Source organism: Cricetulus griseus, chromosome X, assembly GCF_003668045.3.
Source record: "Cricetulus griseus strain 17A/GY chromosome X, alternate assembly CriGri-PICRH-1.0, whole genome shotgun sequence".
NCBI lineage: Eukaryota > Metazoa > Chordata > Mammalia > Rodentia > Cricetidae > Cricetulus > Cricetulus griseus.
Genome location: NC_048604.1, coordinates 106,745,116 through 106,770,495, shown reverse-complemented (window position 1 = coordinate 106,770,495; position 25,380 = coordinate 106,745,116). Strand labels below are relative to the sequence as shown.

The following is a 25,380-nucleotide window of genomic DNA, read 5'->3' as shown; positions in this document are numbered from 1 at the left end:
CCTTGACCTAACACGTGCCCGCCAGTGGGTCGAGGGAGAAGGTATAAGGGCAGAGCCTTTCCACGTCCGGGCGCCAAAATGTTATTCTTTTGTTTAAGCTGCAGCTGCTGATATAAAGAAAGGAACAACGGATAAACAACCCACATAGAGTTTATTTACTAGAAAAGGGGGGAGAGGGGGATGGGTAGTCAGCCAACCCAAGAGGAGCCAAAAGGAAGAGAGCGAGGGATGGGTGGCAGGACCTTTTAAAGGAAAGGTTGTATATGCGCACTAGGGTTTGCACCTCACAGGTTGCAATGCATGGCGGGTGAGTGAGTGCTCCGTTGTTAGGGGGCGGGGTCAGGGTCATCCAGGTGTATTGTTCTTACAGCTACAGTATCCCCTACAATTCCCTTTTTAGTCTAAAAGAGAATCAAAACTTAACAGTGTAAAGTATCCAAAATTAACAATCATAAATGTGAAATATAAGAAGATACAACAATCTGCTTATGTCGAATCCTAAGTATGTCTATTTTAACTAAACCCTAAAGTTAGCTGAAAGAGGTGTCCAAGCCTGAGCACCTCCTTCCAATCTCAAACATAAACAATAGGAAGCTATCTGTAACTAGGTTTATACACTATCCTAAGTGACAACAATGGGGGAAAGGGGACATAGCATTCTCCAAGTTACTTCCTGCTGAAATGGGATGACGACAGCCCTGTGGGTTCCTGTAGGAAGAAAATGTTAGTGTAGTGAAAGTCTTGAATGGATTGTATACTGTCCATTTTAGATAGGATTCACTTGATTGAATATCTCGCTTGAAATCCTCAACTTGATTGAAGTCAGTACCTGAACCTCTGACCAGAGTTCAGTTGAAATGGATCAAGTTGGATCCAGTGTAGTCGAGGAGGTGTGGCCCATTTTACTTCTGAGCTATTTCTCCAGGCCCAAAATGATGTTTCCTAGGCAATGAAAATAGAAATATCATCGGAGTTACAACCTACACATGTAGAAAATCGTGGGCTCCAAAAAACTGATTCTTTTGGATCCCATCTAATAGTTCTCTTCTCACATATTCATTCTGTGGTATTGAGGGTATAATTATATAGATAGTGCCTGAAAATAAAGCCCTTGAAAACACACTTTTGGGGAGGTTGATATAAACCATTTATCCATCACAGACAAGTACCTGATTTCTAACAGCATCACTTCAAAAACAACAACAGCTATAAAACAATAATAGAAAACCTAACACAAGCCATGCATGGTGGCACATGTCTATTATCCAATTATTCAGGAATTTGAGACACCTGAATTTCCTTGACTATGAAATCTGACTGGGCCACATAATGATCTGAAGAAAATCCTTGTATTTTGTGAGACGTTGTCTCAAAAAATTAATTTAATTTAATTTAAAAAGGAAAAAATAGGGCTGGAGAGGTGGCTCAGAGGGCAAGAGCACTGACAGCTTTTCCAGAGGTCGTGAATTCAATTCCTAGCAACCACACGGTTGCTCACAACCATTTGTAATGGGATCTGTAGCCTTCCTCTGGCATGCAGGCAATTCAGGCAGAATACTGTATACATAATAAAAACAATAAACCTTTAAAGCAGTTTCAAATAATGGAGAAATAAAGAAAAACAGCTAAATATCTAAATAATAAATACTCAAAAGTGTTACAGTGTAAACGTACTAAGAAATATGCTTAGTGGTTTCTATAAATTTTAGATTTGTTTCCTGGTGAACATTTTCTTAGGTACCAAATTGTCCTCTCTTTTGACATGTGGCCAGTATTCCAGTGAATTGGTTTGCTTCAAGGTAATGTACACTGAGCAGTAAAATGTATGTGGTTCCTAGAATAAATTAATTTTCTATTACTTTTCTCATTAATTATTATTATTGACTTTTTTCATACAGAGTCTCACTGTGAAGTTCTGGCTGGTCAGGAACTTGAGATATATATTATGCTGACCTTAACACTCCCCCAATATTCCGAATTGTTCATCATCTTTGTAGCTGAATATCTATATCCAAACCTCATTGTGTATCTGGACCAACAGTCCAAAAAGGAACTGTTAGAATTCATTGTCAAGCCACAGTAAATATCCCCCAATGGCTTTTCACTTAATTTGCTTAGCAATAGGAATTTCCAGAACAAAGGCCCATTTTCTAAAATCTAAACAATTAATCCATCCTGTTACTAGTCACTCAACAGACAATGTCCCATGCATGAGGAGCCTGCCCTCATGTTGTCTTGTATTTCTTTACAGTTATCCAATATTCACTGTCATGATGATACTGTTCAACAAAGATTTCAATTACCAGGTAGGAGGTTTTGCTTTGTCCACCATAGCATGGATTCTTTGCATCACCTCCATGGGCCTCACGCAGTGTCACATATGGTATTTAAAAGAAGCTGTGATGTCTTACCCTAGTGTGTTCTTGTTGGGACTGTGGAAGGCCTGCTTGTACCACTATGACAACTCCAGCAATATTAGTATGAACCTGTTACCAATACACCTTCATCCTTTTGGATATACTTATTACTCTACACCTGCTGCTGATCACCAGCATTTTCTCGCTGATTGGAAAAATGGCCACCATTGTTACTCTTAGAAATGTGTACAGAGGGAGACAAGAGCAGAATGCTACCTGTTGGGGGCCAATTCTCAGGGCTTGGGATGAGATCTTAGGCCATGCTTGGCAGGCCACATAGTTAAACTTTACATAGCTCATTCTTAGAAACCTCAGCTCAAGAAAAGAAACAACTTGACCCAGTCCTCCACCCACAGGCTCAGTCACCTGGGCAACCTCTTTCTGACCTCTTACTCATGAACTCTTTACCCTGCCAAACATCCTCTTTGTGGCTTCCTAATATCCTGCCTATACCAACACCTGGTGCACAAACAACCCTTTCTGCCCCTCCCCATATCCTGACTATATAAGCTAGCCTGAGAAAAGTAAAGTGTGCCACTTGATCAGAATCCTGTCTTGTGGTCGTTTTTTCTGCATCTCTTGTCCCCATTCCCTATTCCTGATTCTCTTGCCCCAGGTTGACATCCTGCAGGTATGGACAGCTACCCACAATGCCTTTGCCTTTCAGTGATTCTGAATATCGTTGCCAATAGCTTTGTCTTCCTTGCCATCTTGTGCAATTATTTCTCCATTGTAAACAAGGAAGGGATTGCCTTTCCACCCTCTTTCCATATGCCCCTTTATCCAAATATTCAGAAAGCTGGGGCTGCCATGGGTATGGCATTTCTATCGGCTGTCCTGGTTCTGTTCAGTGGCATGATTTTTATTTCTTCTATGTTTCCTTTTAACATCATAAGTTTTCCTGATATCTGAAAATAAATTTACTTCACCTTGAGAAATCCAAAATTCCCTGTGGTTATAGCAAGGATTTTGGAGATGTCTACCTAAAGTTTCCAAAGACTCACTGATGCTCAACTGGCCTGTGACAGAAAATGGTTCAATGGCTCCTTCTGTTATCTTTTCTGTCTTGTTTGTTTCATTATTTCATTGGTTGCATTATGGACTTCTATTAAAATCTTTAAAAAAACCTTACCCACTTACAAAATTGTCTTATGAAATTTGGGCTTTAATTGATGACAATGAAGGAAATAAACTCAATACATATGAAAATGAGTATCAGAGCACATTAATCTTTCTTATCGATGCCTGGATCCACATCTCTTCCATAGGAAGTTTTCCAAATGTGTTCAATTTGACAATCAGTGGAAGGAATTTCCCCAGTATATTACAAGACTTAATGGCCTGAAGATGTCTATATTTCCTTTAATAAGCAATCATTTTCTGCTTATCCAACCTAACAGCATTGGTGACTATCATACAAACCTCTTGAGGCATATTAAAAGGCCACTAGGTACCACTAACTCAGAAGCGAAGAATATTAGCAGATTACATATGAAATCTATAGCCAAGATTTCTCCTCTTTGATGTAACTCAACTACCTAATGTTCACAGCAGTTCATTGAGGGATGCCTTGGATTACGACTTTATTTTGTTTCCTAGCCTGAAAAACCTCATATACGATAAACAAATATCCCTTCACTCATTCATTTCAGCCCTTGCATAGCTGCCCATTCCTCTTCTAGGTAGCAATATCATGTCTAAATTTCAGGCCCATTTAAGTCTCCTGGGAATCTGATTCCTCTTCTTACCTCCTTGTGCTCTTACACACACACACACACACACACACACACACACACACACACACACACACACTACACACACAAAATATTTAAAGCAGCATTTAGAAGTGGCAATCACTGTGTTGTCCATAACTCATATGCCATGGGTTGCCTCTTTTAAAGCTGTTAGACTTTAAGGTCTCATAGACCCCAACTATTTAGGTTATTACCATTGCTGTTGGTTTCCTTCCAAAACTTCATGGTGGGATCCTTTTGCTAAGAGACCATGTACTTGAATCACAAAACATGAAAAAAAGCTGGTAATGACCCAAATGCTTCATCCCCACTGGCTAGCTTTCATAGTGCTAGGAGGTGTTATTGACAATGGTAGGGGAGTAAATTAATCAACAATCTCACCCAGCTGTGAACTCTGGGAATTGTAGTAATGAATGTCCTGGAAAATCTCCTGATACAATAGTGACAGGATTGTTATGGAGTAAACAGCTTTTTGATTGGATTTCAGACCTGCTTGACAAAACAGAACTCATGGCTGATACTGTTAAAGTGCCCAAAACTCATAGCTGGTTAGGCCATAGTCCCTAACAAAGATCCAACCCATTCTGCTAAGTGGACATAGCATTAAATCCTCCCTCAAGTTCTTGTCTTTATACCCATAGGTACATCTTAACCCTTATCAGAGAACCTTCTTTTACAATAGAAGTCAATTAACATAGATATCCATTAACTCCTGCAGAGAGTAGGAAATTTCTGTGTTTTCAACCCTAAATGGGACATAATATCACATTTTCTCCCAAAGTTGAGAGATCATTGTGGAAGAGTGACTGGGAAGCTTGTAAGAGGCAGAGGTACTAGATGACTACCATAAAACTATTTTCCAGACAGGACAGGGCGGCTGTACATATGAGCTCATAGTGGCTTTGACTGCATGCACAAGATTAGGCTAGACACATCCCAGCACAGATAGAGGAGAGCTTCACTAACTCCCACTCCCTACTGAGGAGCTGTTGGCAATCAATGGCTGCTGGGAGAAAGGGAGTCAGTTCTTTCAAGATGTGACCCCTGGGAGGCTACCCATGCTTTACACCCATGCACATACTAACAACACTAAGTGAACTCAAAAGTTTTAAAAGACAAAGCAAAACAAAAAGTAACATGAAATCAGTAAGGAATAGTGGAGGATTGTGGGGTGGATTTCATGAAAACATAAGCATGTATAGAATTCTCACAATAGAAAATCATTTTAGAAGGGACATCATTAATGTTGTTATTACATCTCTGTCCTAGTTAGGTTTCTACAGCTGTGATAAGGACCATGACCAAAAGCAACATGGGGAGGAGAGGCTCTCTTTCACTTTACAGCTTACAGACCACATTGAAATAAAGTCAGAGAAGGAACTGAAGTCAGAGACCTTGGAGGAACACTGCTTACTGGCTTGTTCCCCATGGCCTGCTCAGCCTGCTTTCATATATAACCCAAGACCACGTGCCACAGTGGGCCAGGCTCTCCCACATCAAACATTACTCAAGAAAATGTCCCACAGACTTCCTTATAGGCCAATCTTGTGGATGTACTTTACAGTTGAGGTTCTCCCTTCCCAGAGGACTATAGGTTGTATATCATTAACAAAACAAATAAAAAAACAAGCACAGTCTCCAGTGATGGTATTGAATCCACAACTTTATATGCATGCCTCATCTGTGTATTATTTCTTATGTGGTATCACTTCAGCATCTTTCCAACGGCAGCATTGTTGTTAAGGATCTGGAGATAAGGTGTCCTAGTCTCATACTGACATCTGAAGCCACCCTTTGTAAGAGCACATGGAACGTGGGATGCAGCGCACATGACAAAGCTCCTGAGTGGAATCCATGGGTGTAGGTACTCATCAATAATTCCAAACACAGCTACTCCCATTAGAAGTCCTCTAGGGATAAGGAAGGCTACCCAGGCACCTGCTGATATGCAGCAACCTACTTTTAGACTTTTGTTAACTCTGTCCACTGATGATTTTTTTTCCTACAAAATGAGATTGAACAAATGGGGCTTGATGCATTTGTATATCCTCAGAATAGAAACACTCAATCAGGGAGTGTATCCATAGCTTGTGTGATGGAGCACTTGTCTTTACCTAAGTCCCTGGGTTCAATATCCAATTTTGAAGAAAACAAAAATTAATATTAAGCAGGTCTCACATCATGCAGGATCTCTTCCTCCAATGCCTATAGGTATGTGACAATTTGAGTTGGACTGCTAGGCATCCAGAGAGCATGTGAGGGGTCAGATGAGGACACGTTGCAACCTCTGCCTTGTTTCTTATTTGTCTGGTTGACAGTGAGTCTTTCTGTTGGGATCCCTGTGGGAATCATGAGTGGGAATCTCTACATGTCAAGATTTCACAGGACAGCCCTTGTCTTTGCACAGTCAAGTGGGTGATGGACAACAACACCTCTGTGAAAATGGTGCCCATAAAAATTGTGCACTCAGAAAGCCAGCCTGAGAAGGAGACCTGACAAGAGTCTGGCATGCCCAACTGAGCTGCCCATGCTGCCCAGTGGGCTGGAGACGGACCAGATCAAGTCATTGAGAACATCTGAGCAGTGCCTTTCATGCTTCTGTGTGTATACAGGACAGTAGGTGGAAACCCCTCAGAGAGCCCCCTTCCAGAGCCCTGGCCATCCAGCACACCTGCCCCTCCTGTCAAAGATTGCTGTTCCTGCCCTCCCTCGCTAAACTATGGGAAGGCCAAGGAGAAGACGATGGATGATTGAAGTCTGAAGAATTAGCCAAGGAGATTGTGGGAAAGGACAAGTTATTGGCTGACATCCTGGACCCCAGCGTGAAGATCTAAACAACCATGGATCTGATGGAGGGAATTTTCCACAAAGATGAGTACCTACTGGAGGATGCTCAACAGTGAAGGAAGCTGCTACCCAAAGTCTCCTCACCCAGAGTCACAGAGGACAACTGAGTCGATGACACACTCCATGGGATGTTTGTTCCTCAGTCCACTCTCTTGTGTACTTAGAAGTGAAAGATGGGATTTGGGCATGTATTGATATTCAGGATTGCTTCTTCAGAGAGGTACTGATTTTCCTTGGAGTCTCCAGTACTTAGCAGTTTTGGTAAGTTTTTAAGTGATCATACCTGGATTTGATTGCAAGGAACTTAGCAGAGGCAAGGTGAGGAGCGCTGGAGCTGCTGCTGCTGTTCTTAGCTTACAAATGGAATGGTTTTGGCAGTACCCATATGTCCACTCTAGGTACCTTTAGGAACACCATTCTGTAATTTCATGTGCTACACTGGAGAATGGACCAATCCTCACACCTAGTGGAAAGGCAGCATATACTACTATAGATCTTATAGTTTATGAGACAGCCATCAGATACTGTCTTGGCCTGAAAAACCCTCTGTTGGTGTGAGGCTAACCATCCATGCCCTCACCTGTGTTGTGTCCATCATCTAATCTCTGTATTCAATATGCATATCATATGCCTTTCCAACCATCCATTTGTTTTTGAAGTAGGGTCTCTATGAAGCTTGGGCTCCCTTGGACTTGACCCTTCTACTTCAGCTTCCTATATCCAAGGGTTATAGGAATATGTCACCACAACTGCCTATCTCCCTCATACCGACTTCTTGAAAATGTTGAACTAGAACCCAGATCCTCATCCATATTAGGCAATTTTGTCATCACTAAGCAATAGGCCTTCCCCATTTTATTTTATGAGACAAGTTACCTTGACTATCTTTGAACACAAAGTCTTCCTGCCTTAGATTCCTAAGGATATCTTAATCTGTACCCTCTCGGTACACAACATGTAGCTAGCTCTTAGGAAGCATGGTTACAGTGTCTCCCTACACCTAAGAGCTGGTATTGTACATATGTCCTACAGCTATCATACAATCTTTGCAAGTACTGAACCTATGTATCTTTTGTATACCTGCCTTTCACTTAATTTTGACTCCCATTACGAAGCTTGAGGATGTGATATTGAACAGCATTTTCTTTCATCAGAGATGTTGATTGTTTGTTTAAATTTCAATTATCTAGGGGCCAAGGATGCATCTCAGAGGCAAAGTACTTATCTATCATGTGTGAGGACTTGGCTCTAATCTGAATCACTGATGGGATGGGAAAAGCAATTTTGCTTCAATGAGAGACATGTGACCATTTGGCAGTGTTTAAATTCAGTTTTGTTTTCTGTATCTGGGGTTGTAGAGTTTGTTTCTAATATATGCTCAAGATTCAACAGAACATACACACACACTTTTAAAAATTAAAAATGTCCAGTTTCTGGTGGCATACACCTTTGATCCCAGTACTCCAGAGGCAGAGGCAGGTGGATCTCTGAGAGATTTTGGCCAGCCTGGTCTACAGAGCGAGTTCCAGGACAGACTCCATAGCTACAGAGAAACCCTGTCTTGAAAAACCAAAAAACAAAGAAAAAATTAAGCACTGTGGTTCTGGGTTGGGGACAGAACAGGGTATGAGAGCACTTGCTTAGCAATGCAAAGCCCACAGTTCAAACTTACTACTGAAAAGAATGGCAGCAATCAATAGCAGTCTGTGAACATTGTGAGTATTAGTGGGTTTTATTTTGTTTTTTTAATTGTTGTTAATATTTTGGTTTTAACTTTTTTCCTGACATCCCTGGCTCTTTACTTCTGTCAGTGCCATTTGTCACAACCCATGTACTGGGTTCAAAGAGTGTGCATGTGTCATAGCTGATTAAAATTTTGGTTTCTTTAAACAGGAAACAGGAAACAGGTGTGTCAGGGGTCGTGTCCTTGGCCACCAATTTTACTTATTACAGCACATCAGCCCACAAGGCAGAACTGCTGATCAAGATGAAGGACCTACAGGAGCCTGAGGAGTATTCAGGGGGTTACTTGGAACATGACCTGCCAGTTAAGAAGGTAAGAAGGAGAAGTATGAATCTGACCTCAACCCAGTACTTCCAACTCACCACTTCTAAGAAGACTGGGGCAAGAGAATCATCTTAGGCCGGGAATTCTGGCCAGTCTGATAGAAATAGTAAGACCTTCATTAATTCTAACAAAATCCCCTATCTGCTGAGCATGGTGATAACATGCCTTTGATCCCAGCATAAACAAGGCTGAGGCAAGAGGGTGACAAGTTTCAATCAGTCAATGCTGCACATTAAATTCAAGGTCAACGTGATTTCCCAATGGGATCCATCCTCAAAAAGATAAAAGAAAAACAAACAGCCACCTTGCTCAGCAAAGACACCGTGGTGAGGAGAGTTGCCTTGGTCCTGCCTCAACCAGATGAGGCAGAGACTTAGGAGATGCCCTAGCAGGGGACCTTACCCTCTCTGAGGATCAAATTGGAGATGGGGTGCCAGGGAAGCTGGAGGAGAGGGGAAGGAGGTAGTAGAAATGGACTGTAAAAAATACACATTACTAAAAAACAAACAAACCTCCTCTCAGAATTGTATGCCGGGTCTTTGAAAGGTAGTGGGACCACTCATTTGTCACCCCAGCAGATAACTTACATAACATCTCTGAGAAATTTCTGCTTGCTTTTCATGCAAGACATGGTTCAGCATGAACAAGCCCTTCATGCTTAACTATGTTCCAACTCTTCTACAAAGCTTGAGGATCCAACTGTCGGCAGACTTGAGAAAGAAACCCCTCTGTAAGGGACCTTGTGTTCTCATTGGAATTATGTATGGCCACTACACACCAAAATAAAAGCATGTCTATCATAGGCTTGGTAATACTGACCCTCTACCTGCTTTTGGAAATAGGTTTTACTGTCACTGACCATGCAGCCCCCAAGGAGTAAAATATCTAATCTCTAGCACCTAATGGGACAAGTTTGCTAACTCTTGTTATACTACATCAGGTATTAGACAGTTGGAATAGTGTGAATTGCTAGAAAGAGACAAGGACCAGTGATTGCAGAAACCCAGAGTGATGCCAGGCTCAAGTCCTAAAAATGTGTAACATGTATGGGAAACGTGAAGCAGGTACAGATGTCCCTGCTGGGAGCTTGGTGGTCTTTGGGAGAAGCAGCAGAAAGCAAGGCTTCAGATTCGTGAACAAGGAAAGAAGTTTGGAAATTACCTCAGAGTCATGTTACATAGCACCCATGACAATCATTGCAAGGAAAGTGTTATCTATTCCTCCCAACATGATTTGAAAGATAGCACAGATTAATGTTTATTATGCTAGAAATATTAGGGAGGTAGTATCATGACCTGTTTGTACATTTTATAAATTCTTTTAGTGTAGAAAATCGTAAACTTTAGGATTCTGGGAATGAAATAGGAACATGGGGGTTTGGTCTCTTAGAGACTTTGAATTAGAAAACGGTGTATTTTAGTCACATGACCATGTTTTTAAAAACACAACAGCATTTTCAGTTATTCCTCATAACACAGAATTGTTAGAATTTGAAGCATTTAATTTAGGCTACACTGTACACACAGGGAATTGCCTTTTTTACATTTAGTACAATACATTTGAAGTGTATGGCCTGGCCAAGGACATAGCTCATTGGCAGAATGCTGACAGAATTGGCAGAATGTGTTAGGTCTGAGATCCATTTTCTAGCACCCTACCCCACAAAGGACTCTAAAATATCTTTAAAATCCATCAGGCTGGAGAAACCCACAGAAACAGGTACCTGAACAAGTTGTTGCTCATGGACCCCCGACTGATAGTTGGGAAGCCATCATAGGAATGTTCTAGACCCCCTGAAAGAGGATGTCAGGTTGGAGTTCTGGGCAATCTATGAGGACTCTGGTAGTGGATCAGTATTTATCCCTAGTACAGGAATGGATATTGGGAGTCCACTCAACATAGAGGGAAACTCAGTGTAGCCACATGGGGGTGGGGGTCTCCGCCCTGCTCCAAATGATATGACAGACTTTTAAGATCCCATGGAAGGCCTAATCTTCCTTGGGAAGGAGAAAGTTGTTGGGATAGGGGACCTGTCCGGGGCAGGTGAAGAGGGGAGGGAGAAGAAACTGGGATTGAATTGTAAAATGATCTTGTTTCTAAATTAAATAAAAAAGAAAAATTATAAATAAAAATTAAAATGCCAGCTGTGGTGACACATACCTGTAATCCTAGAATTCAGGATGAAGAGGGAAGTGGATTAACACAAGTTCAGGGTCACTCTGGGATACTTAGCCAGCTGGATACCAGCCAGAGCTCTATAAGAAGTCCCTGTCTCAGAAATGCTACCCCCAAAAAACAACTTTAAAAAAATGCTGTCACCTACCTCTGACTGTATGGTGCTCTACCTATTTGTTCTGAAATGTACCAGGTGCTGGAATACTGTGTTACTAGACGCAACTGCTTTGGGTCTGAGTGAATCACAGAGCCTGAACAGTATTACTATATTTGATTTATTTATTTTTGGACACAGAGTCATGTTATGTAGCCTAGGCTGACCTACAACTTGATGTGCAGTTCAGGGTGGGTTCTAACTTGTCTCCTTGCTTCAGCCTCCTAAGTGCTGGGATTACATAACTGCAACAACATGCCCAGCCCGGCTTACATTTTTAGATACTAAATATTAATTTGCCCGTTTCCTCCCTGTTCTTGGGACAAAGCTAGGGCCTAAATCATCATAGGTAAAACTCTGTCTTTAAGCTTCATCCTAATCCCTCTTTCAATTATAACATAAAAGCGGGGATTCCTATGTATGTGGTAGACACATCCATGTATTTGGTATACTTACTTTTTGAGACAAAGTCCTGATATGTAACCTTGACTGCCCTGGAACTCCATATGTGGCCTTAGCTGGTCTTAAATCTCTTAGAATCTTCCTATATCAGCTACCTCCATGCTGGATAGGCATGAACCATGATATCCAGCTCTATATTGTAGTTTTACTTTTGCTCTTTGAAATCAATGCCTTAGGACTAGGGAGATGTCTCTGGGTAAAATGCTCTCCCAGGAAGTAAGGAAGGCTGGAGTTCAGATCCCCAGAACCCACATAAATATATAGTGCGTGTGACAGCCTGTCTGTAATTCCAGTTCTTAGGAGACAGAGACAGGGGCCCCACAGATCAAGCCAACTAACTAGAACGGCCAATTTGACATGATCTGTGTTTAAATGACAGATCCTGCCTCAATATAGAAGGTGAAGAGCAATCAAGAATAGCACCCATGTCAACCTCTGGCCTTCTCATGTATGCTAAGATCTGTATTCTTACATATATGCATATGACATACAGATGAAATGCAAGGAGGTTGAACCTAGGATCCTAGCATTGAGGTGGAATCATTAGGAAAACAAGTTTTAGGCCAGGCTGGAATACACAGAAAGACTGTCTCAACAACAGTAAAGACCAGAAACAAAATTATTGTTTCAGGACGGGGGATCTAGCTCAGTGAAAGAGTGCATGCCTAACATGTAGGAAGTCCTGGGTTTGATCCTCATGACCACATAAAAATAATAAATAAATGTTATCCTTTAAATAATGGTTCTCAACCTTCTTAGTGCTAAAACCCTTTAATATATTTAGAGTTCCTCTTGCTATGATTATACCCAGCATATTATTATGTTCATTCCTACTTCATAAGTGTATGAATCACAGTGTAAATTTATATTTTCTAATGGTCTGTTGTGACCCTAATGAAATAGTCATTTTACTCCAAAGGTTCGCAAACTATAATTTGAGAACCACTGCTTTAAATGGTTTATATATTGGTGGAAAATAATTCTTTGAGTGTTGACAGTGTGTATAAAAGCATTCACCACAGCTTTCCCTCCTAGATACTTATGGCATACACTGTTCCCTACAGAGAATAGCTAAACTTTTCTCATTGATCTGGCTGCATAATGTAAACCCCACCTCTTGATAATGTGCATAGCCCCACCTCCTTGTTCAGCTGTATGCAATAACCCTCCCCTCTGTTCAACTCCACATAATAAGTATGCTGAGCTTACAGAGTGCTGTGGTATCTCCATCAGAGATCCCAGTCTACCTGACCCCTGATTCCTGTGGCCATTCCACATGTCCATCTACCCATCTTCCTTTTCTTCATTCGGTCATCACAGCAGCCAGTGCTTTGATGTGGCATACCTGCCTAGGGATGCTGCTGCCCAAAGTGAGCCCACTTACATCAATTAGCAATTAAGAAAATACACCACAGACATTCCCACAGGCCAATGAAAGAAATTCCTCACCTGAGGGACCTTCTTCCTTCATCACTAGTTTGTGTCAAACTGGCAAAACCAACTAGCACAGTGTCCAACCTCTCTCAGCCATAGGAACCATGGTTTCAATTGGTAGCAGTACCAGAAAGGCCCCCTTCCTAGTTGATTTCAAATTATTTTCTTTCCAGCTCTTTATCAGCAGTCAGTGCCCATGTAGAAAGGAAAGGGTTAGATATCTGAGTGGAGGGATTTGGAGGAGAAGGCATTTTAACCAAAGGGAAACCAAAGTGGAGGAAAACCCCAGTGTGTAATTTGTGAGGAATTATCCCTTAATTTCCATGGTGGGAGGTCAGTGGCTCTCCCAAAGTATGACAGTCCATATAGAAACTCTTAATGAGACAGTCCTAGGTTGTTTCAAGGGGCTATAGGGTTCCTAAGCAAAGGTATAAGCAAAAGTCTGGTATAAGGCACTTGAATCAAATAGAAATTTGCTGTTTATGGGGCTGATACATTCTTTCAACTTTACATGAGGAGGGAGGGTGCCAAGATATATGATAGCTCCTATTAGTATCTAATGTCTTAATGAGGTCTTTTAGAATAATGGCTTGATTTATCTGAGTCTGTATTTTCTTTTTTTTCTCTTATTATTATTATTATTATTATTATTATTATTATTATTAATTCAAGTTAGGGAACAGGCTTGTTTCACATGTAATTCCCCTCTCCCTCTCCCTCCCCTCACCCCCATTCCTTCTCCCCCACCTCCAACCTACCCCCACCCCATCCACCCACCACTCCCCAGGCAGGGTAGGGCCCCCAACCGGGGCTCCACCAAGTCCACCAAATCTTCCTGTGCTGGGCCTAGGCCCCTCCCCATGTGTCCAGAGACAGAGCGCATCCCTTCAAGTGGGATGGGCTCTCAAAGTCCCCCACACACACCAGGGCAAAACGCCAGTCCACCTCCGGAGGCTCCCAGGAGTGCAGGGGCCTCCCCATTGGCATCGATGATCAGGGGGCTGGATTAGTCCTGTACTGTCCTCCCAAAGAGCGTCTGGGGTCGATATGCTTTCCCTTTTTTTGGCCGACTGTTTCTGTGGGTTTCCCCAACCTGTTACAGACCCCTTCGCTTTTCATTCCTCCCTCTCTTCAACTAGGTTCCAGATTTCAGCTCAGTGTATTTCTGTGGATGTCTGTCTCTGCTTCCATCAGCCACTGGATGAGGACTCTAGGATAGCATAGAGAGTAGTCATCATTCTCATTCTAGGGGAAGGGCTTCTAGGCCATCCTCTCCTCCACTTCCCGGACTGTCAGAATGTGTCATCCTTGTAGGTCTCTGGAGATCTCCCTAGTTCCAGATCTCTTCTCGGACCTATAGTGGCTCCCTCTGATATGGTATCTCTCATCCTGCTCTCTCTCCTCTATTCTTCCCCCAACTCAATATATCTGCTCCTCCATTTCTTCTCCTCTACTCTTCATCTTGTGCTCTTATTGTGGCAGCACCCACTCCCCTACCCTCATGCTCTCAATTAGCTCGGGAGTTCATGCCACTTCCCATTCCTGGGGTCCATTTATCCCTTAGAGTCATTCATGATTTCTAGTTTCTTTGGGGAAGAGGATTATAGGCTGGTAAACCTTTGCTCTATGTCTAAAAATCATATATGAGTGAGTACATACCATGTTTGTCTTTTTGTGATTGGGTTACCTCACTCAAGATGGTTTCTTCTAGTTCCATCCATTTGCCTGCGAATTTCAAGATTCCATTGCATTTTTCTGCTGAGTAGTACTCCATTGTATAAATGTACCACATTTTCTCTTTCCATTCTTCAGTTGAGGGGCATCTAGGTTGCTTCCATGTTCTGGCTATTACAAACAATGCTGCTATGAACATAGGTGAACATATATCCTTGTTGTATGGACATGCAGTATTTGGGTATATACCCAAGAGAGGAATGGCTGGATCTTGAGGTAGATTGAGTCCCATTTTTCTGAGCAACCGCCATACTGATTTCCAAAGCGGTCTTACGAGTTCACACTCTCACCAGCAATGGAGGAATGTTCCTTTTTCTCCACATCCTCTCCAGCATAGATTGTCATTGGTATTTTTGATTTTAGCCATTCTGACAGGTGTGAGGTGGTATGTCAGAATATTTTTGAGTTGCATTTCTCTGATGGCCAAGGATTTTGAACAATTTCTTAAGTGTCTTTCAGCCACTTCAGATTCCTCTGTTGAAAAATCTCTGTTTATTCTGCACCCCACTTTTTAATTTCATTGTATGGTGTTTTGGTGGCTAGCTTCTTGAGCTCCTTGTATATTTTGGAAATCAGTCCTCTGTCAGATGTGGGGCTGGTGAAGATCTTTTCCCATTCTGTGGGTGGTCATTTTGTCTTACTGACTGTGTCCTTTGCCTTACAGAACCTTCTTAGTTTCAGGAGGTCCCATTTATTGATTGCAGACCTCAGTGTCTGTGCTTCTGGCCTGATGTTCAGGAATCATTCTCCTGTGCTAATTTGTTCAAGGGTTATTCCCACTTTCTCTTCTAGAAGATTCAGTTTGGCTGGATTTATGCTGAGATCTTTGATCCATTTGCACATAAGTTTTGTGCATGGTGACACGTATGGATCTATCTGCAATTTTCTGCATGTCCGAATCCAATTGTATCAGCACCATTTGTTGAAGATGCTATCTTTTTTCCATTGTATGGATTTAGCACCTTTGTCAAAAATAAGGTGTTCGTAGGTGCGTGGGTTAATATCTGGGTCTTCAATTCGATTCCATTGGTCTATCTGTCTATTCTTGTGCCAATACCAAGCTGTTTTCAGAACTATGGCTCTATAGTAGAGCTTGAAGTCAGGGATGGTGATGCCTCCAGAAGATCTTTTATTGTAAAGAGTTGTTTTGGCTATCCTGGGTTTTTTATTTTTCCATATAAAGTTGAGTATTGTTCTTTCAATGTCTGTGAAAAACTGTGTTGGGATTTTGATGGGGATTGCGTTGAATCTGTAGATTGCTTTTGGTAGGATTGCCATTTTTACTATGTTAATTCTGCCTATCCAAGAGCATGGGAGATCTTTCCACTTTCTGGTATCTTCTTTAATTTCTTTCTTTAAAGTCTCAAAGTTCTTATTGTACAGGTCTTTCACTTTTTTGGTTAGTGTTACCCCCAGATATTTTATGTTGCTAGTGGATATTGTGAAAGGTGATGTTTCCGTGATTTCTTTCTCATTGAGTTTATCATCTGTATATAGTAGGGCTACAGATTTTTTGAGTTAATTTTGTATCCTGCTACCTTGCTGAAGGTGTTTATCAGCCATAGGAGTTCCCTGGTAGAGTTTTTCGGGTCACTTATGTAGACTATCATGTCATCTGCAAATAGTGAAAGTTTGACTTAGTCCTTTCCAATTTGTATCCCTTTGATCCCCTGTTCTTGTCTTATTGCTCTAGCTAGAACTTCAAGTACAATATTGAAGAGGTATGGAGAGAGTGGACAGCCTTGCCTTGTTCCTGATTTTAGAGGAAACGCTTCGAGGTTGTCTCCATTTGGTTTGATGTTGGCTATTGGTTTGGTGTATATCGAGTTGATCATGTTTAGATAAGTTCCTGTTATTCCTGTTCTCTCCAAAGTCTTTATCATGAAGGGATGTTAGATTTTGTCAAAGGCTTTTTCAGCATCTAGTGAGATGATCATGTGGTTTTTCTTTTTCAGTTTGTTTATATGGTGGATTACATTGATGGTTTTTCATATGTTGAACCATCCTTGCATCCCTGGGATGAAGCCTACTTGATCGTGGTGGATGATTTTTCTGATATGTTCTTGGATTCGATTAGCCAATATTTTATTGAGTATTTTAGCATCGATGTTCATGAGGGATATCGGTCTGTAGTTCTCTTTCTTAGTCTTATCTTTGTGTGGCTTGGGTATCAAAGTGATTGTAGCCTCATAGAAAGAGTTTCGCAATATCCCATCTGCTTCTATTGTGCGGAACAGTTTGATGAGTACTGGTATCAGCTCTTGTTTGAATTTCTGGTAGATTCTGCAGTGAAGCCATCTGGCCCTGGGCTTTTTTTAGTTGGAAGGATTTTGATGACTGCTTCTATATCACTAGGGGTTATAGGTCGATTTAAACTGTTTATCTGATCTTGATTTAATTCTGGTAAGTGATATTTATCCAGGAAACTGTCCATTTCCATTAGATTTTCAAATTTTGTGGAGTACAGATTTTCAAAGTATGACCTAAAGATTCTCTGGATTTCCACAGTGTCCGTTGTTATATCCCCCTTTTCGTTTCTGATTTTGTTAGTTAGCGTGCTCTCTCTCTCTGCCTTTTGGTTAGTTTGGCTAGAGTTTTGTCTATCTTGTTGATCTTCTCAAAGAACCAACTCTTTGTTTCATTGATACTTTGTAATGTTTTCCTAGTTTCTACTTTATTGATATCAGCTCTCAGGTTGATTATTTCCTGGCATCTACTCCTCCTTGGTGAGTTTGCTTCTTTTTGCTCTAGTGCTTTCAGTTGTTCTGTCAGTTCTCTATTGTGACTTTTCTCTAGTTTCTTCATGTGGGCACTTAGTGCTATGAACTTCCCTCTTAGCACTGCTTTCTGAGTGTCCCATAAGTTTGGATATGTTGTGTCTGCATTCTCATTAGATTCTAGGAAGTCTTTAATTTGTTTTTTTATTTCTTCCTCAACCCAGGAATGGTGCAATTGGGTGTTATTCATTTTCCAAAAGTTTGCAGGTTTTCTGCCATTTGTATTGTTGCTGAATTCTAACTTTAATGCATGGTGGTCTGATAAGATACAGGGGGTTATTTCAATTCTTTTGTAACTATGGAGGTTTGCTTTCTTGCCTACTATGTGGTCAATTTCAGAGAAGGTGCCATGTGGTGCTGAGAAGAAGGTATATTCTTTTGAGTTTGGATGGAATGCTCTATAGATATCCGTTAATCCCAGTTGGGTCATAACTTCTTTCAGATCCTTTGTTTCTTTGTTAAGTTTCTGTCTGGTGGTCCTATCAAGTGGCATAAGGGGGGTGTTGAAGTCTCCTACTATAAGTGTGTGTGGTTTTATGTGTGGTTTGAGCTTTAGTAATGTTTCTTTCATAAATGTGGGTGCCTTCGTATTTGGAGCATAGATGTTCAGGACTGAGATTTCATCTTGATGGACTTTTCCTGTGATGAGTATGAAATGCCCTTCTTCATCTCTTTTGATTGATTTTAGTTTAAAGTCCAATTTGTTAGATATTAGGATTGCTACACCGGCTTGTTTCTTGAGGCCATTTGATTGGAAAATCTTTTCCCATCCTTTTACTCTGAGGTATCGCCTGTCTTTGAAGTTGAGGTGTGTTTCTTGTAAACAGCAGAAGGATGGATTCTGTCTTCGTATCCATTCTGTTAGCCTATATCTTTTTATGGGTAAGTTAAGACCATTGACATTTAGGGATATTAATGTCCATTGTTCATTGGTTCTTGTTTGTTTTGGATTTATTGTTGGTGGTGTCATTGTGTGTGGATTTTGCCCTCCTGCTTCCTTTTGTGTTTGGCAAAATTAGATTATCTATTGACTTTTTTTGTGCCTGTAGTTATGTTCCTTGGGTTGGAGTTTTCCTTCCAGAACCTTCTGTAGTGCTGGATTTGTGGATATGTATTGTTTAAATCTGTTTTTGTCATGGAATATCTTGTTTTCTCCATCTATAGTGATTGAAAGTTTTGCTGGGTACAGTAGTCTGGGTTGACATCCATGCTTCCTTAGTGCTTGTAGGGTATCTATCCAAGACCTTCTGGCTTTCAGAGTTTCCATTGAGAAGTCTGGTGTGATTCTAATTGGTTTGCCTTTATATGTTACTTGGCCTTTTTCCTTTGCAGCTCTTAATATTTTCTCTTTATTCTGTAGATTTGGAGTTTTGATTATTTATGTGTCTGGGGGACTTCTTTTTGTGGTCCAGTCTGTTTGGTGTCCTATAAGCTTCTTGTACTTTCATAGGCATATCTTTCTGTAGGTTGGGGAAGTTTTCTTCTATGATTTTGTTGAATATGTTTTCTGTACCTTTGAGCAGTGTTTCTTCACCTTCTTCTACACCTATTATTCTTAGGTTTGGTCTTTTCACTGTGTCCCATATTTCCTGGATATTTTGTGTTAGGGATTTGTTGGACTTGAGGTTTTCTTTGGTTGATGAATGTATATCCTCTAGCGAGTCTTCAATAGCTGAGATTCTCTCTTCTGTCTCTTGGATTCTATTAGTTATACTCACATATTTAGATCCTGATTGTTTATCCAGTCTTTCCATTTCCAGCATCACCTCATTCTGTGTTTTCTTTATTGTGTCTAATTCAGCTTTCATGCTTTGCACTGTTTCAAGAGCTTCCTTCACTTGTTTGGTTGTTTTTTTCTTTGGTTTCTTTAGATTCATTAAGAGATTTGTTTATTTCTTGAATTTTTTGGTTTGTCTTTTCTTCCATTTCATGTAATTTTTTGCCTGCTTTTTCTCCTATTTCTTTAAGGGGTTTTCTTGTTTCCTCTTTAAAGGTCTCTATCATCTTGCTAATATAATTTTTGAGGTCCATCTCATCTTCATGCACTGTGTTGGGCTTTTCAGGTCTTGCTGGACTGGAGTTCCTAGATTCTGGTGGTGTCATATTGGTCTTTCTGTTGTTGAGCAAGTTCTTATTCTGTCTTCTTCCCATATCTTTTTCCAGTGAGTGCAGGTAGGATCTCTCTATCTCCTCTTGTTACTCTGTAGTGTGTGTGGGCCAGGAATTCAATGTCGGAAGCTCTGGATGGTCTTGCCTCTCCTCATAGTCTCCTCACTCTGAAGGAGTTAGGCATCCATAGGGATCAGGTGTGTGGGGGTGGGACAGGAAGTAATAGTGGGGTGTTTCCAGGCTCTGGGGGTTCCTCACTGCCTGGGCAGGTCTACCCCAAGCAGGAGCAGGCCCGGAGAGATTGGGATGGATGGGGCATTGATAGGGTTTGGGTAAGAGTGGTGGATCACTGACCTCCTGGCGGATTGGTCGCCGGGAATGGAAGGAAGAGTGGTCTGTACCCAGATTCAGGGAGCTCCTCCCTGCCTGGGCGTGTCTATTTCAAGCAGGGACAAGTCTGGGGGGATCTGGGCGAATGGCACTTTGGACAGGAGTTGGGTAAAAGCAGGGGGTCACTCACCTGGTCTGTGATGATTCGGTGGAAAGGGAAGGAAGAGTGGCCTGTACCCAGATTCTGGGAGCTCCTCCCTGCCTGGGCGTGTCTGTTCCAAGCAGGGACAAGCCTGGAGGGAACTGGGTGATTGGCGCTTAGGACAGGAGTTGGGTAAAAGCAGGGGGTCACTCACCTGGTCTGTGATGAGTTGGTGGAAAGGGAAGGAAGAGTGGCCTGTACCCAGATTCTGGGAGCTCCTCCCTGCCTGGGCATGTCTATTTCAAACAGGGACAAGCCTGGGGGGATCTGGGTGAATGGCGCTTAGGACAGGAGTTGGGTAAAAGCAGGGGGTCACTCACCTGGTCTGTGATGAGTCCTGAGTCTGTATTTTCTATTCACATCAGTCTTAGTACCTTTGTCTCTAAGACTGTCTGTTAAATGGTTACCTGCAGGTACAAGGGAGAAGGAAAGCTTCTGTCCAATTAGTCAGTGCTTGTGGTGGTTTAAATAAAAAATATCCCCTACAGGCTCCAGTTTTTGAATACTTGTTTCCTAGTTGGTGTCACTGTTGGGGGAGGTTTGGGAGGTAGGGCCTTGACGGAGGAAATATGTCACTTTGAGAGCACAAAGTCTCACCCTACTTGCAGTTCATTCTCTCTGCTTCCGGCTTGCATTTGAAGCTGTGAGCTCTCAGCTTGCTCCTCTTCCCACCATGCCTGAAACTTGCTGCAATGCCTCCCTACCATATTGAACTCTTATAACCCTGGAAGCATAAGCAAAAATAAATACCTTTATATATATGCTCCTTTGGGTATGTTATTTTATCACAGCAACAGAAAAATAATGAATATAGGGGTCAGAATAACCAATAAATATTTCAACTGCCATCCCTGTGGTGTCTACTTAGATACTCTGGAAGCATTTCAGCCCATGAGGCCTCTTTCTGGACTTTTTTGTTTCTTATTTGTGTTTCCATCATCATTTTCTTGTTGACCTTTTGGCATGTGTGCTGTCTAGTTTTATGTTAACTTGACACAAGCTAGAATTATCTGAAAGGAGGGAACTATTTGAGAAAATGCCCCTATAATATCTGGCTCTTGGGCGTATTCTAAATTACTAACTGATGCAGGAGGGCATAGCTGCCATTGTGTGTGGTACCATCCCTGTGCTGCTGTCTTTAGGTTGTATAAGAATGCAGGCTGATGCTGGGTGGTGGTGGCTCACACCTTTAATCCCAGCACTCAGGAGGCAGAGGCAGGTAGATCTCTGAGTTCTGAGTTTGAGGCCAGCATGGTCCATAGTGAGAGTTTCAGGACAGGCGGGACTATACAGAGAGAGACCCTGTATTAAAAAACAGAAGAAAATGAACAACAAACAACAAATAAAAAAGAAAATAGAGGAGGCTGGGTAAGCCAGTAAGTAGCACTCCTCCATGGCCTCTGCATCAGCTCTTTCCTTCAGGTTCCATCCCTGTTTAAATTCCTGTCCAGGTTTCCTGCAGTGATGGACTACAATGTGGGAGCATGAGGAAAGTGAACTCTTGCCTCCTCAACTTGCTTTTGGGTATTGGTGCTTCATTGCAACATTAAAATTCCTCACTAGGCCAGAAAGTCACACATCTCCCATATACCTGTTTATCAAAGGTATAGGCCCCATACCATGATAAGTTTTGTATTGTATCTTATATTGCCTGAGGTTTCCTATGAAAGTCCCCATTCTTATATGATATGCACTTATAAGATGTCCAATATCTGAAGTTTTTGTGACCTCTCTGATCAAGAGGACAAGTGATTAGTCAGAAAGGCCCCATAATACCATCATTTCATATTCTTTATTTTTAATTTTTATTGATGCATAGTAGAAACTGGCAAAGGCTCAGAGCTGATTATTCTTGTTTTGTTTTGTTTTGTCCATGACTTCCCTGACAAGAAGTAGGCCACTACATAGATAAGGCTTTGAGGAATTTGTGAGGTCTCCAATATAACAAAAAAGTTAAAGTGTGACCAGTGAGTGTTGTTTTAGTTTCACCAACAGGCTTCGTAATTTCCTTGTTCAAAATTACTTCCCAATCCGACTCGATTTTGAGATCATTTTTCATCTCAAAAATTTATGTCTTTATTTCTAACTGAAAATTTGAGGGCTCCTTCATTAGATAAATGCAGATTATATTGTGACCATTAATTTTCTTCAGTATTTTGAAGATTTTCCATTCTGTTTACTTTGCTTGCTTACTCGTTTCTTTTTGGTGCTTGCTGTCAGATGTTGGAGTTATTGGAATAATTGTAAGTGGTTAATTCCTAATTTATGAATTTCTATTTGTTCCTCAAAGAACATTTTTGGGGTGTTAAAGGACACAGGATCCCTTTTCAGGTTTTTAGTCTAGCTAACAAAAGATTGTAAAAATGGACTCAGAATAAAACTGGCATGAAATTCATTGGAGGTAAAATATGGCAGGCAAGCTATAGACCTCAGTCACTGCCAGGAAGAGAGAACTGAAATAGAATAAAGAGTTAAAAATACATTAGAGCATTTAAAAATGCATCCTGGAAGATCAGACAGAAACACTGGAAACAGACCCAGTTATTTTCTCCTTGTAAGATTTATGAAATGGTAATTTGTCTTTTACTGTAACTTCCTTTCCTTTTTTTAAAAAGATAGTTATACATCATAAATATATATATATATATATATATATATATATATATATATATGTATCTTCAGCAGGATTATCATATATCAGCATTTTTACAAAAGAGAAGGAATATAAGTTGTTCAAGCAATGATGGTATTTGAACATGGTATATGAAAACTTATAGGTAAATAAATTAAGAATCAAATATCATAACCACCTCCAAGGTTCATAATCAAATAAATAAAACTCTCTACTGAAAGAAATACTGCACCACAATCTTTATATCTCTCCATCAGGAAACTCAGCATCTTAAGTTAATGGTCCAATAAACAACAGTGTTCTCCCTCTCTCTCCATCTCTCCTTCCTTTCATTCTCCCGTCTCATTTTTGATTGTTGGCCAATCTCAAACTTATGACTTTCTTGCCTCAGTCACACAAGTGGTTGGATTACAGGCATGTGCCACCATATCTGACTTTATATATTCATTCTCCTTTAATGAATTCTCCTTTAATTAGTTCTCCTATAAGTTTTACCTAAGGAAAATTCATTGTTAATAATAAGCATGACTTATAATTTCTTTAACTTTAAATATATAAGAATATATTTAGATTTTATCACTTAGCTACAGTCATAAAATATTTTCCCATGTGTCCACTGGATAGTAGTATAATATCATCAAATGCAATAGAAACTATTTCACTTATTCGAAGAGCTTATAGTGTTTTCCTTTTGGCCACAAGATGGCACCAGAATCCCACCAAGCAAAGCAGATTGACCAGGCAATTTCAGTTCTTCCATGTTCATAGAGTATTATTCCATTTCTCCACGTGATCACAGCATCAGACCAGCACATACAGTACAAACTATTTCAAGGCTTTCATTTCCACAAAGGATTCTTCCACCAGTCCACAAGAACACAGCATAAGGATATTATCTATAAAAGAAGCAACAAATTCTTTCAAATAGCTGTATCCTTAAAGAATTTTTCACCAGTTGTAAAACAACTATGTCTAACAGACATTTGCAAAACATTCCACCCAAACACTAAAGAATCTCTTTCTTCTCAGCATTACATGGAAAATTCTCCAAAATCAAACACAAATTAGGACATATACGAAGTCTCAACAAAATTAGGAAAATTGAAATATAATTGAAATATAACGGGGTTTATCGATTATAGAACAGGCTCCTCTAGATGGATATAAAGTACCGCCAAGTCCTTTGAGTTTTAAGCTGAGGCTAGTAGTTCTCAGGCAAGGGTTTTTTTTTTTTTATTTAACTCCTCATGTTTAATGCTAAGCATAGTGGGGTATCTAATCCCAGTTTCAGTCTTAGCTGTCGTGTATTGATACGATTAGAATTACTTTCATAATTGAGTTTAATGCCAACTATGAATTTTCACATATTAGTTGGGTTTTAATTCTATTGATTTAAGTTTATAACACGTTTTATGCCAAAGATCATTAGGTTGGTTTAATCGTATGACCGCGGTGGCTGGCACGAAATTTACCAACCCTATGTAAGGTATTACTAAGTCAAACTTTCGTTTATTGCTTAATTTTTATCACTGCTGTGTCCCGTGGGGGCGTGGCTAGGCAAGGTGTCTTTAGCTATAATAATGTGCTTGATACCCTCTCCTTAGAGCTTAAAATTAAATTCTAGGGATTTGACACTGGCGCATGGAGTTTTGTATGTGTAATTCTACCTTCAATTAATTATAAGGCCAGGACCAAACCTTTATGTTTATGGGATTAAAAATCCTTCTAAGCATTTTCAGTGCTTTGCTTTAGTTAATTAAGCTACATGAACGTATCTATGCCAGTTACCCACTTGTAGATTTAGACTAGGCTAGGTGTTAATAGGAATTTTAGTTGCCTTTATGAAATTTTACACTTATTGAAATTCAAGTTACATTTGGTGGATTACTAGAATGGTGGAGAGGACTGATATTGAAATCTCTGGTTTGGGGGTTTTTCAGAGTTAGTAATTATCAGTGGGGGAAGGAGGTTTGTCTTGAAAATTAGTATTGATTCAATTTATGTCCAAGAAAACATTAATCTTGAGAGATTTCCTATGAGGATAAATGACACTTGAATAGAGAAGTCCAGCTACACGAATAAGCTGACCTTCATGCCTTGACAGCAATGGTGAGTCACAGCATACCGAAAAATAAAAAATACCAAAGGCACGAGACCACAGTTTTGTTGGGCATGGGCTGATTAGACCCGTACCATCGAGATGTTTTATTTAAGGAGAATGTATGGACGATAACGCATTTTATGGCCCTGAAGAAAGAACCAGATGCCTCGTAAAGTTTCAGGTT

The 25,380-nt window shown here is 40.6% G+C and overlaps 2 pseudogenes; both read left to right on the top strand.

The window, feature by feature from the left end:
* Positions 1-2,273: 2,273 nt before the first annotated feature.
* On the top strand, positions 2,274-3,329 carry LOC100753237 (annotated as a pseudogene).
* Positions 3,330-6,025: 2,696 nt separating this feature from the next.
* On the top strand, positions 6,026-9,982 carry LOC113837591 (annotated as a pseudogene).
* Positions 9,983-25,380: the final 15,398 nt, after the last annotated feature.